The sequence below is a fragment of the Camelus ferus genome, chromosome 7 (genome assembly GCF_009834535.1).
Source record: "Camelus ferus isolate YT-003-E chromosome 7, BCGSAC_Cfer_1.0, whole genome shotgun sequence".
NCBI lineage: Eukaryota > Metazoa > Chordata > Mammalia > Artiodactyla > Camelidae > Camelus > Camelus ferus.
Window position 1 is genome coordinate 28,455,637 of NC_045702.1, and position 23,996 is coordinate 28,479,632.

A 23,996-nucleotide genomic window follows, 5' to 3' on the forward strand; every position below is an offset into this window, starting at 1 on the left:
TTGTTTTATAATTACAAATGTAAATCTGTGTTTAGTACTAACCACTGAAATGTGCATATTCTCATCTTAATTATCAAAATATTTAAAAATAGATTGCATTTTAATAGATTCAATCTGAGTTGGTTATTAAGTACAGTTAATTATGAGATTTATTCATCTAGAAAGAAATTTAATATAAAGATTACACCCTAAGGAGAAAACACTAGAACTAGATGATTTATTTTGGAGGCAAATAAAATGAACCCATATGATTAAAATCTAATTGCAACAATAACAAAACATCATTAATACTAGTCATTCATATTAACACAAATTTGAAAGAAAAGAACTATATATACTTGAGCTTTGTTTTCAACACACAAATATCACTTAATTCAAACAGAAACAAATCCTGATTAAGAAATAGAAGGTTCTTTAAAATATCCCAAGAAGGTCTAATGTTTTAAAAATTATAAATTAATTTTATTCCTCTAAGATATTAACTGTCAAATATGATATAAATAAGAAGAAAGCAACTGTATTATTTACTACTAAAGCTATTAACCAGATCTTCAGTCAGCAAAACTTTGCAATGTTATTTGCAACAGGATACTCTAAATTTTTTACTCTCTAAAATGTTTATTGGTATGTCAGAAACTCGATATAGAGAAATTGTTTAAAATTTGTGTTAAATATCCATGATAATTTAATTGGACAAATTGTGGCTATTTATAGCTATTTTAAAATTTACTGAAATTGTTTCTGTGTACATTTCATAAACAAAATTTACTTAAGACACATAAAGTTTACTAAATGAATATATGTGATTAACCAAAAATTCATGTATGAAATAAAATATTTGGTGAATTAAATATACACAGCAGTTACCCAAAAAATGTCCATTGACTCTTAGCCAGTATTCAAGATAGAATCTCTCTGAAATATAAATAAGCAAGAGGTCAAGAATACAAAATTAATGAATTAGCTATCTGTTCTTTCTGCAATGCATATCAACTGTGATTTATATATGTAGATTACAAGGAAACTGAAAAAAATTTTAAGGAACATTTTATTATGTTGCTGCCATTCCAACTACAGTTATGGAAAAAGTTTAAAAAATAAGATAAGCTAACCTTCCTGTTAGTGTTGTTGGAATTCAGGAGAAAGAGGTTGTTCACATTAACTTGAAATTTTTTTTAAAAAGTCATACAATTGGAGAGAACGATGAAACACACACACACACACACACACATATATATATGTTCTTCTACAAATTTATGTAAGTAGCAAAAAGAGATTTAAATCAGGGTATGGAAGATTATGCCCAGTATGACTTTAGTACCCGGAAAAGTGCAATGTTAGTATAGAGAATTGATCATAAACTTGGTTTTCAGGGGGTAGGGACACCCATCACTCTGCTATAAAATAAAAACACTTCAGTGTTATCCTTATCCTCTGCCAAACATTGATCTCTTTTCTATAAAATTTTCTTTACAGGAATTTCATAAAAATACATTCATACAGTATGGAGCCTTTTATGGTTGTCTTCTTTCATTCTTAACCTTCTGTTAAGGCTTTGAGACTTATTTGTGGTGTTGAATATATGGGGAGGATGTTCCTTGATAGTGTTTATAATATAGTTCCTTAGTAGTATTTCATTTTATGGATTTATCATATATTGTTTGTCTATTCACCAGTTGATGGATATTTAGGTTGTTTCCAGTTTCTGGGCTATTTTGATTAAAGACAATATAAATATTTACATGTAAATTTTGTATGGACATGTGTTTTCATTGCTCTTACTTATCTATTGCTGTTTAACAAATTACCATAAACTCAGTTCCCTAACAGAACACAGATTTGTTATTTCGATGTTTCTGCAGGTCAACAGTCTGGCACAATGGGATTTTCTGTTCAGAATTTCACCAGGCTACAATGAAGATATGGGCTTGCTGTGGCTGTAATCTCATCTGAGGTCAGGTGTCTTCTTCCAAGTTTGTTGGCTGTTGGGACAATCCAGTTCCTTGAGGTTGTAGGACTGAAGACTCTGCTTACTTGTTGACTGTCAGTTAGGGATCTACCTTAGCTCCTAAAAGTCAACCATATCTCTCTGCCATGTGGCCCCCTCCACAATATGGCAATTTGCTTTTTCAAGGCAGCAAAAAAGTATTTCCTCTCCTGTAGAATTTATCTGTATTCAAGTCTTATATAACTTAATCATGGGAGTGACTATCCTATCACCTTTTTTATATAATGTAAACTAATCAGAGGAGTGAATATCCCATTATATTCATAGGTACTGCCCAAGTCAAGATGCGGCATTTTAACTAAAACAAAACTCTTACATGCATTTTTCTCCAAAAACAACAGATATCCACTGGCATTACAGTTTCATAATAAAAAGGATCAGAGACTCAGCAAGTCGTCCTTCCCCAATTCTTCCTCAACAGCATTTAGGTATATACTTAGAAAATGAAACAATTTTTTGGACATATAATGCAAATTATAGGAAATAAAGTTTAAAAGCATTTTATTACTGGTAGAAGATAACAAAGGTAGACTACCTTTTACTTGGGAGATTCTTGGGGTGGGGGAATCTTGGGGATATCATTGAGAGAAATATATTCAAAATGGGCTTAGAGAGAAATAAGCTTTGTTCATCGAAAACAGACATAGTTTAAAAATAAAATGGTTGATTATCACTGACCTAGAGTCAACAGGTAAACTTTGTGATGTTCTAAGTAGGCCTCATACTGCAGGTAACAAACAGAACAAGATAACATTTAAGATAACACTTACTAGGAATGACTGCAGTTCTTTTTGGAGAGAGAAGCTATTGTAGTCTACGATACATTCAATCCCTACAATTCTTTTCCAGTTCCCAAGGATTCAGGAGTTTCCCTGGATTAGACAACAAAAACAAAACAAAACTAAAATGAGACTGGATTTTTCGTAAATTGGCATTAATTTTTAAGTGATGTATTTGTGGCACATATAAATTTTTTAAAACTTTAGTTATTTGTATTTTTCTAAAAAAAACAGAAATCAGGATATATTCCCTGTAGATGTGGCACTTGGGGAGGTTAATTCAATATTGTTAGCCTGTGATCTAAGTGAATCAAAAAAAAAAAAAAGAAAAAAAGTGGGACATATTTAACAAGGAAACTTCATAATTTTAGAATTGTGGAAGTGAAGGAATTTGTGGAAAAGATGGGGCACATCTTATTAATTTGTATTTTTTTAACATCTCAGTAACAGATTGAAACTTACACTGTTTTGACCACTACCACTCAGAGGCTCTTGTCTAATTTTCAAAGCTGTAGGCATTCCCTAATTCCTAAGGATATGTCACATAATTATTTGCTTTACCCTGGGTTTACCTCAAGCCATAAAGCACTATAATGTTTCGTACTTGCCTCTGTAAGTCAGATGTGCACTAAAGCATAGGTACTATTTGGACTGTATCTTTACTACTTGATTGAATCTAGTAGTCTCCCTACAAATCTCCAAACTTAGTTCTAGATTGTATCTGTCTTTGCTCTTAGTCTGTCTTGCTCTAGAGTAAGATTTTGGTTCAGTTCCTAGCAAGGCAGATGTTAGCCTATTCACTGGTTTCCATAAGAGAGCTGGTCATAATAATCCATTTGGTAGTTTTGCTGAAGATTGGAAATGAGGTCACTTACTCTAAAGCCCTCAGCCAACTCACTGGTTTTCAGTCCCCCACTCTGCTTCCGTCCAAAGAGCCTGTGTCCTCCCTGTTATGTGTACGTTCTCCTGGGAAACACAGCCTCTCCTCTCTTCTCCACTCTCTTCTCCTTCTCCCTCCCCACCACCCAACACACACACACACACACACACACACACACACACACACAAAGTGCTCACCCTCCTCTGCCTTCCTTCCTTCTCCATGCATTCCTCAGCTTTTCAGTGATTCTGTCATATGAGATAAGTACCCATTTGCTAAAGTCAGAACTATATTCACAGATGAACATCTAATCTATTTTTAAAGACCTCTGGGGGAGAATTTTTGATAGCCAGCTTTACACTTTAAATGGTTTTTGCTATCAACTTTCCTCTCTTAATAAGTTACAATAAATGTTAATTCTGGTTTGTGACAGATGGTTCATCTCTATGAACCCACAATAATGATTTCAATGTTTTTTTTAAAAGTGCAAAAATAGGTACCACAAGAAATTCATCCAGACCTATGTTCCACAAAATCTTTTCCAAACTGTTGTATAAGTATGTATTCCTATTTGTGTGAAGCAAAAATAACTTTGCTCTTATAAATAAGACTCACTACAGGCTTCTCCACCAGAGAAGATTCTCTCTGCATGCAACTGGAATTGCTGAGTCTAATTCAGGACCAGTTTGTGATATTTTATTAAACAGCTACACACGTTGTACTCACTAAAATCAGCACATTCCTTTCAGATTACTCTTTAAGTTGCTATTAAATGAAAAGAATAATCTTAAAGGTATTATTTAATTATCTTTTAAAAGAAGGCCTAATGTTTTCTACAGTGTGAATATCACTGGTTACCTCTGATTACTGTTGCAGCTCACCAATATCTCATTTGGTTTTCATCAGCTGCAACTCTTATATGGGTCATACGAGGAAATGTTGAATAAAGGGGCAGTATTTTACAAATAGCTAGAGATGGATTGGTTCTGTTCACTCAGCCTGTACCTTGCTAGAAGGAAATTAGGGACAGAGGATGAAAAAGAAGGTGAAGTATTGATGAAGGAAGTGAGAAAACTAATTTTTTAACCCTATAACATTAAGTTCTCAACCAGAAATTAACTTTACGTTGTATAAACTATGATTCTGTTTTGTTTTGTGTGGGATTTTATATGCTTATTTTCTCCGGGCAGAACTCTCAGCACTTCTCTGGTACGCTGAGTAGTCCACATCCAGCTCATGAGCTAGCTCAGTGTTAGAGGCAGGCAGAGCGCAGTCCTCAGCATCAAGTCTGACTCTGTCATCATCTTTTACATGTGCTGTGCCCTTAGAATAAAGATAAAGGAACCAGGACTTTGGTATCTAACATTTTTCACTTAGTTTCACTAAATTTTTTTTGTTTGGCTTAGCAAATACAGGCTTGGAATATCATATAGCAAAGCGTGTCAGCTCACCAATTATGTCATGTACCCTCTTATACTTCCCAGTTTTTTTGCAGTTAGGTAGAGCCATGTGACTGGTTTTGACCTGTGGAGTTACACGGGTCTTTTCCAGAGCAAAGCACTTAATTACCAGTGAAAGGCCCTCTAAAGCCTGCTTTGCCTATTGAATGGATTCAGATATGATGTAGTGGGGTCTCTGCCAGCTGGAGTTCCTGAGTGACTGAATCCAAAGCCCTACCTAACCCCAGTAACTAATTTGCACTAGATATGTTTCATGAGCAAAGGAAAAATATTGTGGGTTAAGTCAATGAGAGTTCTAGGGTTAATTCACTACTTTGGCATATTATAACAAAACGGCAAGAATAATGAAAGAAATGAAAGAACTGCAAGAACAATTCAAATAGAAGGGAGTTGTTTCCCTACTTGCCCCTTCTCCATGGAAACAGTTTAGAAAGAACAACCAGTCTGACAGCATTATGTTTGCATAACGTGTAACTACAATGTTGATGATTAAGATAAAAAATATCACCTATTAAAGACATTTACATATATACACAATTTCACACCTGCACACATAAACGTATATTTAAACATACCCTAAGTATTCTATATTCTGTGAAATTTAAGAGATAACAGTTGAAAATCAATATATATCATATTCTCAAGCCTCTTTCTTTGAATGAATAAAGTTCCTAGTTAGTTACTAAAGCCAGACTGTCCCCTTGAGGAGATCATGTTTAGGTGTCTATCTTCAACATCATTTGACAAACGTGATTAATTAAAAGATGTGTAGAACTGTCATTAAATTCAAAATACACACATAAACAATCAGAGAAGACTTTCTAGATGGCCTTTTGGGAGTGTAACATAAATTCTCCATGAAAAAAAATTTGCTCTACCATCAGTCATCTATTCCTGACTATAACAAGTGCATACTTCCCCTTGTCTCAATTGTTCTATTAATAGTTTGCTGCCATGTCCCTAAATTCTCTTGGTAGATGTTATTTTTCAACATTGACATGATTTATGATTGGAAAAGGCAGTTTATAATATTCTATAACCAGTGGATTAAAACACCTGTTACATTTTGGGGGATGCAAAGCTCCTAATTCATATGTCAGAGGAATAAATGGATGACGATGGGAACATAGAAATAATATATCTCAGAATACTAGTGCTCTAAAACAAAATCTTTGTACTGGTATACAATGTAAATGATATAATACCACAGTTGGCTGGTGCAGAGAGTATCATCCGAAATGATCTGAGTCAAGAAAAATCAGACCTTTCCCCAGGATTTAAGAGATTTAGGATCCAGAAAGTTTAATCATCCCTTCCTGGTAGCTGTTGGAAATCAAGTTTTCTACCTTGTGGAGAAAAAAAGTCTTCAAGTAAGATGAATAAAAACAAATGCAACAGATATAAATTTTTAGCTGTGCAAGTTGAGTACATTCTAAAGATCTGCTGTACAATACTCTGTCTATTGGAGATTGAAAACCTGCTTCCCCACAGAGGACTTTAAAAAACACATTAGCTGTTCATCTGTGAAAATAGTTCTGACTTTTGCAAATAGGTTAACAATCTGTCTTGTATATTTAAAATCTGTTGAGAGAGTAGATCTCATGTTAAGTCTTCTTATCACAATAAAAATAAAAATTTAAAAAGCTAATGCAGCCAAAGAAACTGAGATGAATCACTGCGGAAACTTTTTTGAGTTCTTCATTCCATTATTAATGAGGCTCTATTCTTGGATTCCAGTATCCCTATGCAACTTATTTTAACCAGATCACCTGCCCCCTAAGACTTAGCTAATAGACTTGAATCCTAATTGCACTATTTGTAGACATTTCAAAAAACTTCCCAAGATTTCTGTTAATTACCAGGGACTAGGGAGTAGGGGTGGAACGTAGAGGTGGCTTAGATCTTCATGGTCATCTTCAACTTCTGCTGAGTTAATTCTGTTAATTTTTTCATGCTGATAATGTTCCTCTCTAATTTGTGTCAGTCCAGTCAGGGAATTTAGCTTCAATCCCTTTCTGTAATTCTTTAAAACAATTAAGCAAACTTCAAAACAACAAGAAAATATTCTGGCTCTCAAACAAGAAATTTGTGGGCATGACAGATTCTACTGAATATTTGAAGAAGCCAGAACAGAACTTAGAATTTTAAAAATGGAAAAAAAGTTTTTAGTATTAAACCTCTGACACACCCCATTCCAGGATTTCCCCCCCACCACTGGCCCTGTTAATCTACTTAAAATTTCAGGTTCTCGCCATCACACTGATCCTTTCTTCCTCTATCCCACATCCCTCTTCTCAACATCTTTCCAGAGGAGCTCAAATTATCATCAGAGCACTGCTTTGAAAATCAACTCAAAGTCCAGATTTGCATAGTCAAATCTATTTAATGACTCAATGAAAAAAAATTATTTTATAGTATCTACCTTCCTTAGGCAGCAGTTGTTGTAAATAGCAATTTTCCCCATCATGCCTATAATAAATTAGTCATTTTGTTTGTAGTAGGTCAACCTTAAGTATCCAGAGTGCATAGTGCACTGGCAAAGACCAATGTGGATTAGTTAAAAAAAAAAAAAAAAAAAACAACCTTATCTATACAACATTCAAGTGAAACTCTTTACTTTCATGTACTTTTGTTCTCCTGAGAGGGAAGGCCAGTCTGGGTTAGTAAAATGACTGTTTTATACAGTACTTTTATTAAATATCTTTACCTTAAAATAAATAGGGTACTTCCAGCCAGGTTAATACATGGTTGGAAACCAGGGCGCTTTGGGGACCTGCTTTAATTAACAAGTATAATAAATGTTGAAGTATAATAAATGTTGAAGTATAATAAATGTTGAAGTAGATATAAGTGACATAATTAAATTGTATGCTTCTAGAAGCCTTTAAAAGAGTGAGATTTTTCATAATATTATTCACTAACTACTCATTTAGTGGTTAAGTCTATTTTTCATAGAGAATAAAAAAATAAAATTTAAACAGCCTTAAATTATCACATTACGTGAACTATAGTGGCCTAGACAGGAAAACATATATCCTAGGTGCCTAATTATCAGTATTTCTCTATGTGGATTTCCTCAAACAAGTAATATATTTCTAATTTGAACATTTCCAAAATCTCTCTTACATTTTTTAAAAATCCTTAGATTGCTGAATTAATATCTCCCATGAAAGATGTCTTAGCAGGATTCAATCCTTTGCACTGAAATCAAGGATTAAATATATGAAAAGTTAAAGAGCAGGTTAGAGCACGTACTTCAAATCAATAAGACAATGACTTATCAGTACAATGAGCGCATTTCCCCTTGAGGCCGTTTCTCTTGGAGTGAAACGCTGCCAGTTACCTGCCGTGTGTGACTACCTTTCCCTCAGCGAGATGAAGGACATCTCAAGCAAGGGCAATGTTTGAAGCTTCCAATTCCTGGATTTATTATTATAATCAGAAACAGATTAAAACATCAAAATAAAGAAGCAGGTACTTTATGAGTGCTGTGGCAGACATAACGATGTGGCCTGCAGATCCCTCTTCAAGAGACTCACTGCTCAGCTGTGAGGAGCGTGGTTAGCTGATAACCTCCAGCTGTTAGCTCCTTCAAGGTCTGCCTTAGCTTTTAGTCCAAGGTCAAACTTTACATTGGCTCCCAGTCAAAGGCTGATTAAAGTTAAGTAAAGGGCTACACCCAATTAGCTTTCCTGCAACATAAATCTTTGCTCCAGAGCTCCCTACCAGGCTGGCAAAGATGTTCTGAATTTTACATGGTAGACTGATTGCCTCTTCCTTACTCTCTTTTTCTTTTCTAGGTTTAACCCTGCGGCAAAATTTTTCTCTTAGCATCTGATGACCAGATAACTCAATGGGAACAACCGGTACCAGGTGTGGACTGAGAAGTCACGCAGTAAGGTGGGGGTATGGGGGCTGTCACTCACTCCTCAGCTGGCAATGTAGATCCCATTGAGTGGCGGGTGAAGCACTGACAGCCTCTGGCACAAGGGATTATTCCAGTAGTTAAAACTTACATCTGTGGTCATCTGGGAGACTTTCTGCTGGAGGGCTATACTGTGAATAGTGTGAGGAGTCAGGCATTTGAACAGTACAAGGGGGTTAATAAATATAAAATTAATGGAATGAAAGAATTTTCACTAAGTTCGTTGCTGCCCTAAAGGTGGATAATGAAAAGCTTAAAGAAATTAACAAATAAGTGAAAATTAAGTATGAGAGCAGGAGAGCTTCTTAGCTAAGCAGCAGCCCTCTCAAGCAGTGGGCAAGCAGAAAAGGATGACAGTCAAGACCAGTGTTCAACAGTCAGAGTTGCTAAGCTTCAAAGATGGTTGAATATTTAATCGAGACATGGTTCTCACGCTGAAATCAGAGTCCTAGATGGGTAACAAATTCTGCCTCATGGTATAGGGACATCTAGGTGGATATCCCTGAAGATTTTGACCCCCCCCCCCCACTGTTTTCTGAATTATAGAATAGTCCCACTTCTCTCCATTAAGAACTAGCACTCCTCCACATGGAGAGATAATACAGAGGTTTCTCCCACACAGAGCAACAGTTGCCCTCTCAGGATGTCTCCCCCTGGCCATCAAATCTAAAATAAGTGTTAAGACTTAATGCAGTCAGGGAAGTGTTGGCCCTAATGAGGGAGACAATAAAATACACCCTAACAGAGCTATGATAGGGAGCAGGCAGGGGCCAAGCGAGAACTTAGAGACCTGGATACAGCAGAAGCAGGGACTCAGTCAAGGGGCTGGACCATAATATTGGATAAGGAAGAGTTTATTAACTTGGAGACAGGATTTGACATTCTTTCAAAAAGCCAGGAGATGATGCAAATTTGTTGCTTGGATTTCTAGCAGAAGCCAGGAAAAATTCACCCAGGGTGAGTGAGATTGAAATACCGGAATTGCTGTGGCAGATGGTAGAGGAAGGAAATAAAAGACTCAGGGATTTGGGTCTGCTGGAACAGTTATGTGAGGCCACAAGAGTCAAAAGAGGGCTATGTTCCTTGAGAAGGCCTAGAGAACACACTGTTTACCAAGACCATAAGAAATGTGCTGGTGTGAGCATCATTAGCATCATAAAATGATCAGTGATAGCTCTTCTCTGTAGGCTAGAGCTGATGGTAGAGGCTATCACAGAAACTAGCTTGCTAATAGCAAAAGCGATGGTAGGGCCCTGATGCAATAAAAGCCAGGTGGTGTGACTTAACTGCCAGAAGCCAGGGGATTATAATTATGTTAATGAGCAGCAAAATCAGAGTGGCAGCCAGGAATGCCTGGCCAGTAGAGAATTATGGAGATGGTTAATAAAACATGGCATCCCCAGGTACAAAACAGGATGACGGTCATCAGGGTAATGCTTAATGCATACAATTAAAAATAAGGAAGAGACAGAACATAGAATAGTGGTTACCAGAGGCTGGGGAGCAGGGAGAGAGGAACGGGGAGGTATTCTTTAATGGGTACAGAGTTCCTGTTTGGGACGATAAAAAAGTTTTGGAAATGGGTATGGTGTTTGATGCACAGCAATGTGATTTTACTTAATGCCAATAAATTATACACTTCAAATGTTTAAACTAGTAAATTTTACCATAATAAAAAATGTGAGGGGCAAAAAGATGTGCAAGAATGGATGAGCAAAAGGCTGAGTAGTGCCCCGATAAAATGTCATGACCACTTGCCCACAGACTTGTGGCCATTTACTCAAGCAGTTATATGCCAGGGAAAGAGGAATACCCAGATATTTGAGCACATGGGATTCAAGATATCATCAATACCAGAAGACATAAAGTATCGTTCTGACCTCCATGTTAGAGTGGGAGTGTATGAGAGAAAAGTGATAAATGGAGTCCTGACCCAAGTCTGGCTTACATTGTATTAATGAAATCCACACACTCAACCAGTGGTAATTCTCCCTAGTCCCCAAGTGGATTAACATACGTGGGAGTTAAAGAAACCCCAGCATTGGTTACTTGGTCTGTGGAGCCATCACAGTGGGGACATCCAAATGAAAGCCCCTGACATGACCTCCAAACCTCTGGGCAAGATAATAAATCAAAAATGGTTTCATATTCTTGGGTAGATTATGGAGATTAGTGCCACTTTTAAAAGCATTAATGATGCAGGAGTGGTGATTCTATCGCATATCATTTAATTTGTCAATATGGCTCCCACAATAGCTAGATTGATCTTAGAGGATGACTCTAGACTGTCTCAAGGTCAACCAAATAGTATCCCAATCATAGGTGTTGTGTTAGATGTGCAGTTTTACTAGAATAAATTAATGTGGATTCAGATATATGGTACGCAGAAATTGATTTGGAAAATGGATTCTTTTCTATGCCAGCCAGAAAAGAAGATCAGAAACAGAATTCACATGCAACAGACAACAATATACATTTAGCGTTTTGCTTCAAGACTTTTTGCTATAATTGCAAGAGATCTGGACCATCTGGGCATCCCACAAAACATTACACTGATCTTTTGGTCATAAAGCTGATTGGGCAAGATGAGCAGCAGTTGGCTAGAACTTTGGAAGACTCAGTAAAACACACATGCTACAGAGAGTAGACAATGAAACTTCTGAAGATTCATGGAACTGCCTCTTCAGTAAAGGTTTAGGGGTCCTGTGGTCAAGGGCACTGAGACATTTCCTCCAAAGTAAAAGTCAAATTGTTGCATTTTTCAGGTCTTACTATAAAAGAAGCAAAGGAAGCACAGTGCCTGGTAGGCATCTTTGGGTCTGGAAGGAACACATTCATCCCACACCTAAGGATAGTTTCTGACCCGTATACCATATACCAAAATTGACAGAAAAGGATGTCAGTTTTGTGTGTGGCCTAGAAATGGAAAGGGCTCTATAGGAGGGTCAAAGAGACTTTCTGCTTAGGCAATACAATTCCATAGATGAAGTAAGTTTGGAAGAGTCAGTTGCAGAAAAAGATGCAGTATGGAGTTTATAGGCAGCCCCAGTAGGAAAATTAAAATGTAGGTCCCTGAGAATTATATACTTTTTAGAAAACAGCTCCTGGCATACTTTTTTGGCCATGGTATACCTAACCAGGTGACATGCATGACAGAATCATTTAGCATTATCTGGACCCTGTAAGACATACCAAGTTATAAAGTCAAGTGGGCCCAGCAGAAATCCATTGTCAGGTGCAAATGGTACATCTGGGACCAAGTATAGGCAGGACCAGAGGGCATATGCAAGCTCTATGAACAGGTATCTGAGACTCCTCTTGTTGTTAAACACAGTTACTCTAGCTCTGTTCTGTCAGCTCCTGTGTGTGGCCATGTAGGTCTCCCAATATTACCAGCTGAAGGAGAAGAAAATGTAAAGGTTGGTTTAAAAATGAATTGGTTCATTTTACATATTTAAGCCAAAAGCAGACAGTGGTTGCATTAAAGCTACACTCAGGGAAGGCCTTGAAACACAGTGGCATGGTAAAATCCCTCCAATAGGTGAAGCCTTGGCAAGTACACCTGGTCCTTCATTTGAGTAGAAGAACTATATGAACTGTGATATTTATCTTTGTAATTATTTGGTATTTTATTTGTGAATGTCCTGGCAGCTAGTCTGAAGCCTGGAAGAGAAATGGTTGGAACATCAGAGACAAGGATGTCTTGGGTAAATGTACATGGATGGACATAGGAGAACGAGCAGTGTGAAGAACATTGTGTCATGTATTAAAGCCCATCAGAAAACATCTATGATAGAAGAGTCACTAAACAACCAGGTAAACAGAGGCCAGTTGCTGTTATACACCTTTTTCAATGACCCCTCCTTCCTATTGTTGGCATGACTTACACACGAATAAAAATGGCCGTGAAGGCTATACATGAGCCCAGCATCATAGGCAAATTTAGCAACTGCTACCTCTGAACACTCAGTGTGCCTACCAATGAAACCAACCAAACCCTCCGTGGCAAGTTGGCTACATTGGGTCCCTTCCACCTTGGAAAGGCCAGCAGTTTGTTGTCACAGGCATAGACACTTATTCTGGTTATGGGTTGGCATTCTCTGCCTGCAGGGCATCAGCCAGCACCACTGCTTGGGAGTTTAGAGAATGTCTGATTTCACACAAGATGGGCATCCAACCAGGAGGCCCACTTTATAATAAATGGGGTGTGATGGTGGACCTATGACCATAGTGTCCACTAGTCTTATACCACCCAGAAGCTGCCAGCCTAAACAAATAGTGAAACAGCCTGCTGAATGTGCAGCAGAAGCACTGGCTCTGAGGCAATCTCCTGTGAGGATAAAGTGTCAACAACACACATTAAATTGGAGATTTTGTAATGTGCTGTGTCCCAAACGACAGAAACATGGATCTGGGAAACTTTGGGTGGTACTTACCTGCTACTTCCAATGACCTACATGGAGACTTTGTGTTTCCTATCCCAACAATTTTTAACTCTACGAGTTTAGAGTTCTAGTCCCCAAAGGAGGCTCACTGTCACCAGAGGATACAGCAAATTCCCGCTGAACTGTAAGTGATGGCCCACTTTGGCTCCATGTAGCTAGGGATCAGTCAGTAAGAAGAGTAGACAAACTTGCCAAGTATAATCAAGCCTGACAGCAGAGGAGGTAGAGTTATTTTTACAGCTGGGGGCAAATTTGATCTTTTCAGTCTTTGCTTTTAAGATTTGTTAGGTAGGATCAAGCTGTGGTCAGTCTAAGCTAATTGTTCCCCACTACTGAGGCAAAACCCTTCTATGTCTATACTCAGTTCCCTATGAATCATGAGGTTTTCTATTGGGGCTGGTGGAAATAGGTACTCTTCCCAAACTCATGTGAGCACCAAGCAATGTAACTCCTATTCTTTCAGAGTGGCTCCTGAATGACTATTGGTGGGGGCCTCCTGGAGATCTCTGGAATTCTCTGCTCAGCTTTCTCCTCTCTGATACTCTGTCCTGCAAACTGTAGCCCCTTTGGTCTTCTCAGACTGCCTGCTTCATCTTCTTAACTGGAGTCTGCCAGCTTTTGCCTGAGTTCTTCAGCTTGAAAACTCTTTCAAGACAGCAAGCTGGGGTAATTGTATAACTCGCTTTGTTTGTTGCTTGTTTTCAAGGATCACTGTCCTTTGTTGTGAACTATTGTATTGTGTGTGTGTGTGTGTATGTGTACACATATACACATTTACATCTATCAGGCCGATTTTATATTTTGTTATTTCAGGTAGTAGAGCAAATCCAGTCCCTTGTTACTCCATCTTGGTCAGAAGTAGATGTTTTCTCACACTTAACTATTTTATAAGTACCAATTTCTAATTAAATGGCAGTTGTAGATTTTCCATATTCTCTTTATTAAGGTAACTTTCTTTGTTAAAGATCACTTCTTATTAACATTGCCAACTCTGTTTTACCTTTTTCTTTAAAGTGGAAAGTGAAAAAATTAAATCTCTCTAAGCATAAAGAGATATTTTTCACTACTCCTCATATTCAGACTGTCCTCTTTAAATATTATCTGTATTTTGGGGTTTTACTGCCCAAAGCACATGGTACCTTAGGACAGGTTATCTACAGAGTTATTTTCAGTGGGTCTATCATATTCAAAAGAGAGGAAATGCATTTCCCCAAAGGAATGTTTATAAATATATTCTCTAAGCCAGGGCAGTAATAATTCCAAAGCTTCTGGCTCAGTGTCTAAATCAAATATGAAAATCCAAGAGAACTTTTGAGACCTTTTGCTGTAGGCTTTAATTCAGTCTTTTCAGTAAAGCAGGATTTAACCAACTACCATTTAGATTTAATTCAATTAAACACGTATATATTGAGGCTCCATTATGTGCAAAGTCCCAGGTGGGGAAGTGGGCAGAGCCTCTCCTTAAAGCGCTAAGTTTAATATGGTAAGGTAATTTAGAAGAACTTCTATACAAATTAACATGGTAAACCATAAAAACCATAAATGGTGTTTTCAGTAAATTCTAATTGAAGATCAAATTAGCTCTCATGAAGAAGTGTAAAATTTGAAATATGTCTTGCAAAGTTTCAACTAGAAATAACAGGACAGAGCTGTCAAGAGACTGGGACTGAAATTAACAAAGACACAAATGCAAGAACATATTGGATGAATTCAGAGGCAAATGGATGCTGTTAATTCAGAGTGGCGAGGGTGTAGCTTACATGTATGAGAATAAACTGGGAAAATAGGATCTGAATTTTCTTTGTTGAAGGCCTTTGTTTCCAAGCAGAGAGTTTTCTACCTAATGACAAGAAAGAGCTTCTAAAATTTTTTGAACCTGAGGATAATTTTGTCAGCAAAATAAATAATACATGATAGTGAGCATAAGATAATGAATTAGGGAATTGTCTCTTGAAAAGATATATGAGACATCAGAAAACAGAAAAATTAGGACAAAGCAGAAATGTTTTACAAATATTTTATATAACATGCTGCTTTTAAAAGGTAGATAAAATTCTAAGATAGAAGAAACAACGTCATCCCAGGAAGGAGATATGAAGGAAGAGTCAAAGTGGAAGCTGGTCTATAAAAAGCTCCTAGTTATGAAAAGTATAGAAGAATTTTTAGAAAACAAAATGTCTAACAAACTTAAAAAATGCTGTTTCAGAAACAAATTGAATCATAAATGCCATTTTCACTTTTAAAATTATCAAATGTCAAAAAATAACAACCAAAAATTTTAAGGATGCCCTTGTGCAGAATGGTAAGGTAGGAGCCAGGATATATAGGAGTTCTTGCAAAAAAACAAAACCCAAAAAACAAACCAGGTAGTTGGAACATCAAAAGATTACTGTTAATTAAAGAAAACCAGACATCTCAAGTGAATGAATTTAGTGCTTTTTTATCTATGGGAAGATGCAAGGGTCTGGGGTTACTGTAATCGTTCCTTTGATATTCACTTTATCTAGGGTCCCAGATGGTTTCTCCATCCTGAACTCCCTCAGGGTACACAGGTCGGGGTGGCTGCAGTGGCTAACGCTTGATGGCCGCAACATCCTTGGTTTACTGATATGGCAGGCAACATTCTTGATCCACAACTCTGTTCTAATGAAATAGAAACTCAGGAAAAAATTAGTGCACTTTGTTACTTGCATTCTTAAAGCACTCAAAATAAGTTTTAGTTATTTAAGAGAAGGAAAATAATACTTTAAACCATGAGTACAGTCATCTTTAAATGTTACCCCTACACCTTGGGAATTTATCTTCCCAGTCCCAGCCATCTAATCATATTTCAATAAATTATAATCTATACCACTCTCATCCTATAATGGAAGGGTACTCCTTTTCCACAAAATCACATGACATGAAGTGTAATGACTTTCTGGCCTTGCAGATCACAACACAAACACATGTATAAGAAACACATAAGAGAAAATGGCTTAAAAAAAAAGAAAAATAAATATAAAATTATAGTTGTGAGGTAAGAGTCTTTGGTAATAATTTGGAAGAACATTTAGCTTTTGTTGCCCTTGCTTGAGGAGACAGATTTAAAAAAAATATTGCTAAGACTGAAGCCAAAAAGCTTACTGCCTTTATTTTCTGCTAGTTTTATGGTTTCAGGTCTTACATTTAAGTCTTTAATCCATTTTGAGGATATTTTTGTACATGGTGTAAGAAAGAGGTCTAGTTTTATTCTTTTGCATGTGCTGTGAACACCATTTTTCGAACACCATTTATTGAATTGACAGGCTTTTCCCCATTGTATATTCTTACCTCCTTTGTTGTAGATTTAGTGACCATATAAGCATGGGTTTATTTCTGGGCTCTCTATTCTGTTCCCTTAATCTATGTGACTGTTTTTGTGCCAGTACCATAAAAGTTAGATACTTAATGCTTTGTAGTATAGTTTGAAATTAGGGAGAATGATACCTCCAGCTTTGTTCCTTTTTGTGAAGACTGCTTTGGCTATTCTGGATCTTTGTGGTTCCATACAAATTTTAGGATTATTTGTTCTAGTTTTGTGAAAAATTCCATGCGTTTTTTTTTTTTTCTTTTTTTTTGTACAGGCATTGCATTGAATATGTAGTTTGCTTTGGGCAATGTGGGCATTTGAATAATGTTAATTTTTCCAATCCATGAGCATGGTATATCTTTCCATTTATATGTGTAATCCTTGATTTCTTTTATCGATGTCTAATAACTTTCAGGGTATAGATCTTTCACCTCCTTGGTTAAGTTTATTTCTAAAAATATTTCTATTTTATTCTTTTTGATGCAATTACAAATGGGATTTTTTTTCTTAATTTCTCTTTCTTATAGTTCATTATTAATGGATAGAAATACAATTGATTTCTGTATCTTAATGCTGAACCCTGCAATTTTACTAGATTCATTTATTAGTTCTAATAGTTTTTTGTGGTGTCTTTAAGGTTTTATATACATAGTAGCATATCATCTGCAAATAGTGAAAATTTTTGCACAGCTGAAGAAACTATCAACTAAATGAAAACGCAACCTACAGAATAGGAGAATATATTGCAAATGACATGTCCAATAAGGAGTTAAAATCAAGAGTATATGAAGAACTCATACAACCCAATATCTAAAAATGGGCAGAAGGCCTAAATAGATATTTTTCCAAAGAAGACATATAGATGGTCAACAGGTATGTGAAAAGATGCCCAACATCACTAATAATAATCAGAAAATGCAAATTAAAACCACAATGAGATATAACTTCATACCTATCAGAATGGCTATCATTGTAAAGACCACAATAACAAATGTTGGCAAGGATATAGAGAAAAGGGAACCCTTCTACACTGTTGGTGGAAATGTAAATTGGTACAGCCACTGTGGAATACAATATGGAGGTTTCTCAAAGAACTAAAAATAGAACCACTGTATGACCCAGCAATTCCACTTCTGTGTATTTATCTGAAGACAACTAAAACACTAATTAGGAAAAATATATACACCCATGTTCACTGCAGCATTATTTACAATAGCCAAGATATGGAAGCAACCTAAGGGTTCATCAATGGATGAGTGTATAAAGATGTGATCTATATATCTGTATTTCTAGATATAGATATTGATACAGATAAGGAAAATTACTCAGCCATAAAAAAGAATGAAATCTTGCTATTTGCCACAACATGGATGAACCTAAAGGGTATTATGCTAAGTCCAATAAGTCAGACAGAGAAACATAAATACCAATGATTTCATTTATGTGCAGAATCTAAAAAACACCAAACAAATAAACAAACATAACAAAATGGAAACAGACTCATAGATACGTAGAAGAAACTGTTGGTTGCAAGAAGGGAGAGGGGTGAAGGGATAAGTGAAATAGGTGAAGAGGGTTAAGAGGTACAATCTTCCTGACATAAAATAAACAAATCGTAAGGATGTAATATACAGTGTAGTAAATATAGTCAATAATATTGTAATAACTTTATATAGTGACATATAGTAACTAGATTACCACAGTGATCATTTCATTATGTGTTAAAATATTGAATCACCATGTTGTATGCATAAACCTAATATACTGTAAGTCAATCACACTTCAATTACAAAGAAAAGGGGAGAAAAGCCCTGAAACTTAAGATTTGCTAATGTGATTTAGGCATTCTTCTGCTTTAAGAAAGTTGTGAGAATACAAATGTAAATTAAACATAATCTGTACCTTCAAAGAGTTCACTATCTGGTGGAAGCACACTTAAGTATTTATGAAAATACATTTGATATATTATATTTAATGTTGATATGTATATAAACTATAGTAATATAGTTAGCATCTAGCAAGTTCCACACTGAATAAGTCAACCTCACTGTATTCTACCCAGATGGCCTCTCATCTAAAAAAAAGTACAAATTAATATTTTAAGCAATTTTAAATGAATAATTGCCATATGCTACAGAGTCACTAGTAATTTAGAACTAAATTTAGTACACAACTCAAGTTTATGGCTGAATGTGGAACAAAACTTCTTTCCAAATTACTTTAAGTTGTCTTGAATGAAGTTGGTAGAGAAAAAGGTTTTTTCTCTTTTAGAATATAATTTTTCTTTAAAATACAACAAATACACTTTTGAGTTGATTCAAGACTTACAGTGTCTTATTTGTAGGATCCCCATGAACAGATCTACAATTTAAATTGCAATTTCAGGAACTATGTTTTGGAAAAGGTATTTTAATTCTTTGGCAAGCTATTAATTGTTGAAAAGGTGGACTAATTAGTTTTTCTGTGTCACAGATAGACTGTTAAAAAGCAGAATTTTCTGATAGACTTATTGCTAACTTTTTATTTTGTACCAAAACAAGTTCATAAAGTTAAATTATTTTTACTGGAATAACTGAATCTTAAGATATCTACTGTCTAGAGCACTGTAAAAATTGAAGTATTATAAAAGTATATTATAAAAGGTTAGTACAAATATTTTGTAGATAAGATGTGCCATAGTAAGCCAACCAGTTCTTGAATACCGTTTTGTGTTTCTGAGCCCATGTATTATTTAAATGTTATGTTACTTAGGTTACTTAAGATAAAAAATCAATGACTATTTACAGTTGAATTTACTATTAGAAGCATTTTGATTTATATTCCATACCTAATGCTGTCATACTAGCAAAAACAAACATAAAATTGTATACATAAGAATATGGGAACTTTAAAACATTGCTCCCTAATTATAGGTCTAAAACTAGAAGGGTTTTTAAGACTGTTTAAGACAGTTTAGGCCAGGAGACATCAGGTAACTCAAAGCCAAAAGGGCAGGATGTGCACAGGAAGATTCAGGGTTATTTCTTTTACCCTAGTTCAGTGCTATTTCCACATCATGATATCCCCCTGAATTAAGAAGGAACTTAATTTTAGCCTCTTTCATTAAGCCAGACATATTACATTTTTGATAGAAATTTTAAAAATTGGATATAGAAAGAGAGATGATATTAATACCTTATTACTATTTGTTACTCATTATAATTTCTTGTATTGTAAAAACACATACATGCTTTTAAAAGATAGGTCATGATGCAGTACATATATTCTTAAAGATAACACATGGAAACTTATTCAGCAGAAACTAAAGATAAACATTACAGTAAATATTGACTATATTTACTAACAATTAGTATATATAGTCAACATTAATAAAGCTCAGAGGAGATATTCTCCAATACCACATTATATATCATGCCAGCTAATAGACATCAGAGAAGAAGGCTGGCTAAACACTCAGATTACAGATACCATTTATCAATCATATTTGGCTCTATTAGAAGACCTGAATATAATTTTTAAGTGATCATCCAGAAAATAGCAAAAGAGATATAAAGGGGTCTTTTTTCCAGAAAGTTATTGTCCTGTTTGATGCACAATGAATATACCTTATTTCTGTACCTCTAATACAGTTTCACTTATTGTCAAAAACAACCCTAATGTAACTTTTGAATTTCAAGATTCTATCACTTATTCATAATTTCATACAAATGTCACTAATTTGGAAATATGCTTAATATGGTGGGTTTTGAATTATCCCAAATACTAATTCTTCCTTCTGACCAAAGAGCCATAAAGTCCAATGGAGAATAGGCTAGACCAATTCCTGGGTCCTTTCCCAGACTCCTATGGGAGAAATACTGTTTTGCTTTGAATTAATAATTCTCAGAAATTGGTGATTTCAAGCAGTTCTTCCTTTTATGCAGATGTTTGATGGTAGAGATACTCCTCTTCTAACCCAGATATAAAAAAGATAAAAAGTCACCATAGACCGCCAGGACATCCCAAACTTTAGTGTACACATGAATCACCTCTTGTTAAATGCAGATTCTGACTCAGTAGGTCTGGGGTGAATTCCTGAGATTCTACCTTTCTAATGAGCTCCCAGGTGGTGGTGATGCTCCTGGTCATAGGCTACATTTTGAGGAGCAAGAAGTAAACCACTTTTCCCTCCCTCTTTTGTTAGCTCTTTCCAAACCCATGTGAGTTTCAGTAGCCCTAGAAATGTATCTGTACATTATTCCGTTAGAAATCAGAATGTATTAGGGAAAAATGAATAGTTATCCTTCCTCTCAGTGTCATGATTTTACTTTAAATAAAATTGAAATAGTACCATTATACCATATTTTAGGTTATCATTTAAATAGTCTCTGCTTGACTGCCTTGTAATTTAATAACCATTTATAGCCTTAATTCTTTGAGAATGTAAATTCTAAAATCAAAACAACAAACTTAATAATGAACTTTTGGAACAATGCCCACTTATAAATTTGGATTCCACTGTATTTTATAAACTCAAACAGTAAAAAATCCAAATGTATCAAGGAAACATTATAATGGACCAGGTGAAATACTATGATATATAGTAAGTATTTAGAAGTATAGCCCATGAACTCTACTAAACATAATTCATTTGTATAATATGAAACAATTATGGAAAATAACAAAAAAAGGAATTGGGTTATAAAGTGAAACACTGACAGTTGGAGTCTATAAAATACAATTTATATAGCAATTATATATATATATATATATATATATATATATATGTATGTCATATTTCTACTGCATGTTCTTAAAATGTTTACCTTAGTCAAACATACTCATTAATCAAATAGTCATTGAAAAACCCCAACCTACACAATTGGGAATATAAAAAAATAAATAAGGCATAGCCCAGAATCTCTAGAATAAAACAGTCTAGTAAGAAGTTTAATACACAATATCCGTGCAACATGAGAGGTGTTGTTACATCAGTATGAGCAATACAGTTGGAAGAAATTCTGCTCCCTAAAGTCAGGGAGGGATTCATTGTGGAGATAGGACATGAACAGGATCCTGAAAAACAAGTGGTTTCTTTAATTGAAGACAGAAAGAATATTTGCAAGGGCACAGAGACTGGAAAGAGCTTTTCATGTTTAGGTATAAGCAAATAGGGTGGTGAGATCCCATCCCGGGGCACCCAGGATAAGCTGTGCTGGAGGAGGAGGCTGGGGAGGTGAATTATGCCACAATTAGGAGGGATCTATTCCAGGTTAGGAAATTTAGACTTGATCCTCTAGTCTGAATCGTTGGTCTCCCCCTGAGTACCCAAAGACCTTCCAAGGGCACACAAGCAAAATAGCCAGAGCCATACATACTGATTCCTAAAACTGATCTATTTGAGAAAGAGACTAAAGTTCATGCTAATTTTCTTACTTTTCTTCCTCTTTTGAAAGAAAGTGTTCACCTAGATTTTAATGAAGTGCATTGCCCCAAGGAATAAAACCTTTCCTGACTCTAAGTTGAAGGTTGATATAATTCGTTCATTATTAAGAATGTACCTCTAATATTATATAACAAAACTGTTAGCAAATCATATGCTAACAATAATACTAATAATATCAATAATATTAAAAGGGGACCTAATTGAGCTGTCATGTAATAGATCATTAAAAATAATATTTGTTAATAGATCACCATATGACTTGTGGCTTATAACTCTAGGACTCTGCAGCCCAAAATTGAATGATTTGCCAAGAAAAAGGAAACAAAAATGCCTCCCATTTCCAGCTACTTTTATCTGAACAAATGTTCTCAGTATTTCTATGTACAAAAAAATGCTAGGAAAGAAAAAGACCTTGTCTTTTAGTAATGAGTAATATTTACCTGAAATTATAGGAAATAATTGATAAAAGCCTTATAAACGTCTTTTGGAGATAGATTGCAATAATATTTAAATAAGTATTAGTGACTTAAAGTTTGAAGACTTCTTTCCTGGTAATAAAGAATACTGAATGTTTATATGAGCAGATAGGAGTTTCAGAAATACAATTCTGAAGTTAGTATTGAGGGTTAAATGGAGAAGCTGGAAACAGACTAACTAGAATAGTCTTTCAATAGCTCCAGTCAATTTTACATAGACATTAAAAAATAGAATTAGATAATATTTCAGTAAGTTAAATAAATTGCATGACTATCTTATTTATCCCAGTAACTTGACTTTTCCCTGATCTGATCAATCTTGTGATCTTGTGATAGAAGTGGATAGATTGAGGCTGTTTTCACAGGTACTTAGACAAAAGTATGTTAGTAGAAAAACTCTGACTCAGTAAAGGATTTGGGGGATCATTAAGAGGGCCAAAATACTTCCCTTAAATAGGATGAAAAATCCAATTGACTTAATTTTCTCTTTCTTTCTCCCTTTGACTTAGCAGGGCCTGGCAGCCTGATTGCATGATATTCAAATTTCTAAGGTAGTGTACATAGTTTTCCTTTCTCGAGCTTGTCTCAATAAAATGTCTTTATTTTTGCTTTAAGATTCAGTGTGAAAAATATTTCTTCAAGTACTGGTATAAAAATTTGTCTCTATAATTTAATATCTACCAATTTACATTTAAATTATCTAACAAATTATTTGCTTTATAATATAGTGTCTATAAAACAGTACTAAGTGGTAGTATAAAGCTGGTGGCAATGCAAAACTGGAATAGAGCATATGAAGTATGACTAGTATACTACAGGTAATGAGTAGCTAAATTGATTAAAAGTTCGAGGTTTGCTAACAGTTTACATGTATGACTAATTTAGGAAATGTATAGTTGAAGAAATTGCCTATATTTCAAATATTCCTGTGAAAGTCAATGAAAAATTACGTATTAAGGTTTGTTCCAAAATGCCTGCTTTTTTACACTATGGTTTGTGGAGAAAGTTTTCAAAATAAGTTGTTAATTGTGATATAAATTCAGGTTCATTTGAAAAGAGTCATCATCAAATGATCATAAACATGGAGAGACTAACTGAATAAATCAAATGTCTTCAGCTGAAACTTGTATGACTGACCATGAGAATCTTATCACCTTATCTACTGACATGGCAGAATTGTTAGGCATTATTTAATTCATATCAGAAGTGGAGGTAGATCCACTACCAAGTAAGCTTCACATGCAAAATGATAACAACTGTCTTTAAG

At 35.3% G+C, this 23,996-nt stretch overlaps 1 long non-coding RNA gene across 1 annotated transcript in view; it reads left to right on the forward strand.

Annotated features, from left to right (window-relative positions):
• Positions 1 to 23,996, forward strand: part of LOC116664868 — an 89,504-nt gene that overhangs the window by 19,197 nt on the left and 46,311 nt on the right. Inside the window, exons 2-6 of the long non-coding RNA XR_004321364.1 lie at positions 1,863 to 1,954; positions 8,928 to 9,022; positions 12,704 to 12,868; positions 13,961 to 14,163; positions 23,242 to 23,280. This is a non-coding gene — a long non-coding RNA (uncharacterized LOC116664868). The remainder of the gene's footprint in view (positions 1 to 1,862; positions 1,955 to 8,927; positions 9,023 to 12,703; positions 12,869 to 13,960; positions 14,164 to 23,241; positions 23,281 to 23,996) is intronic.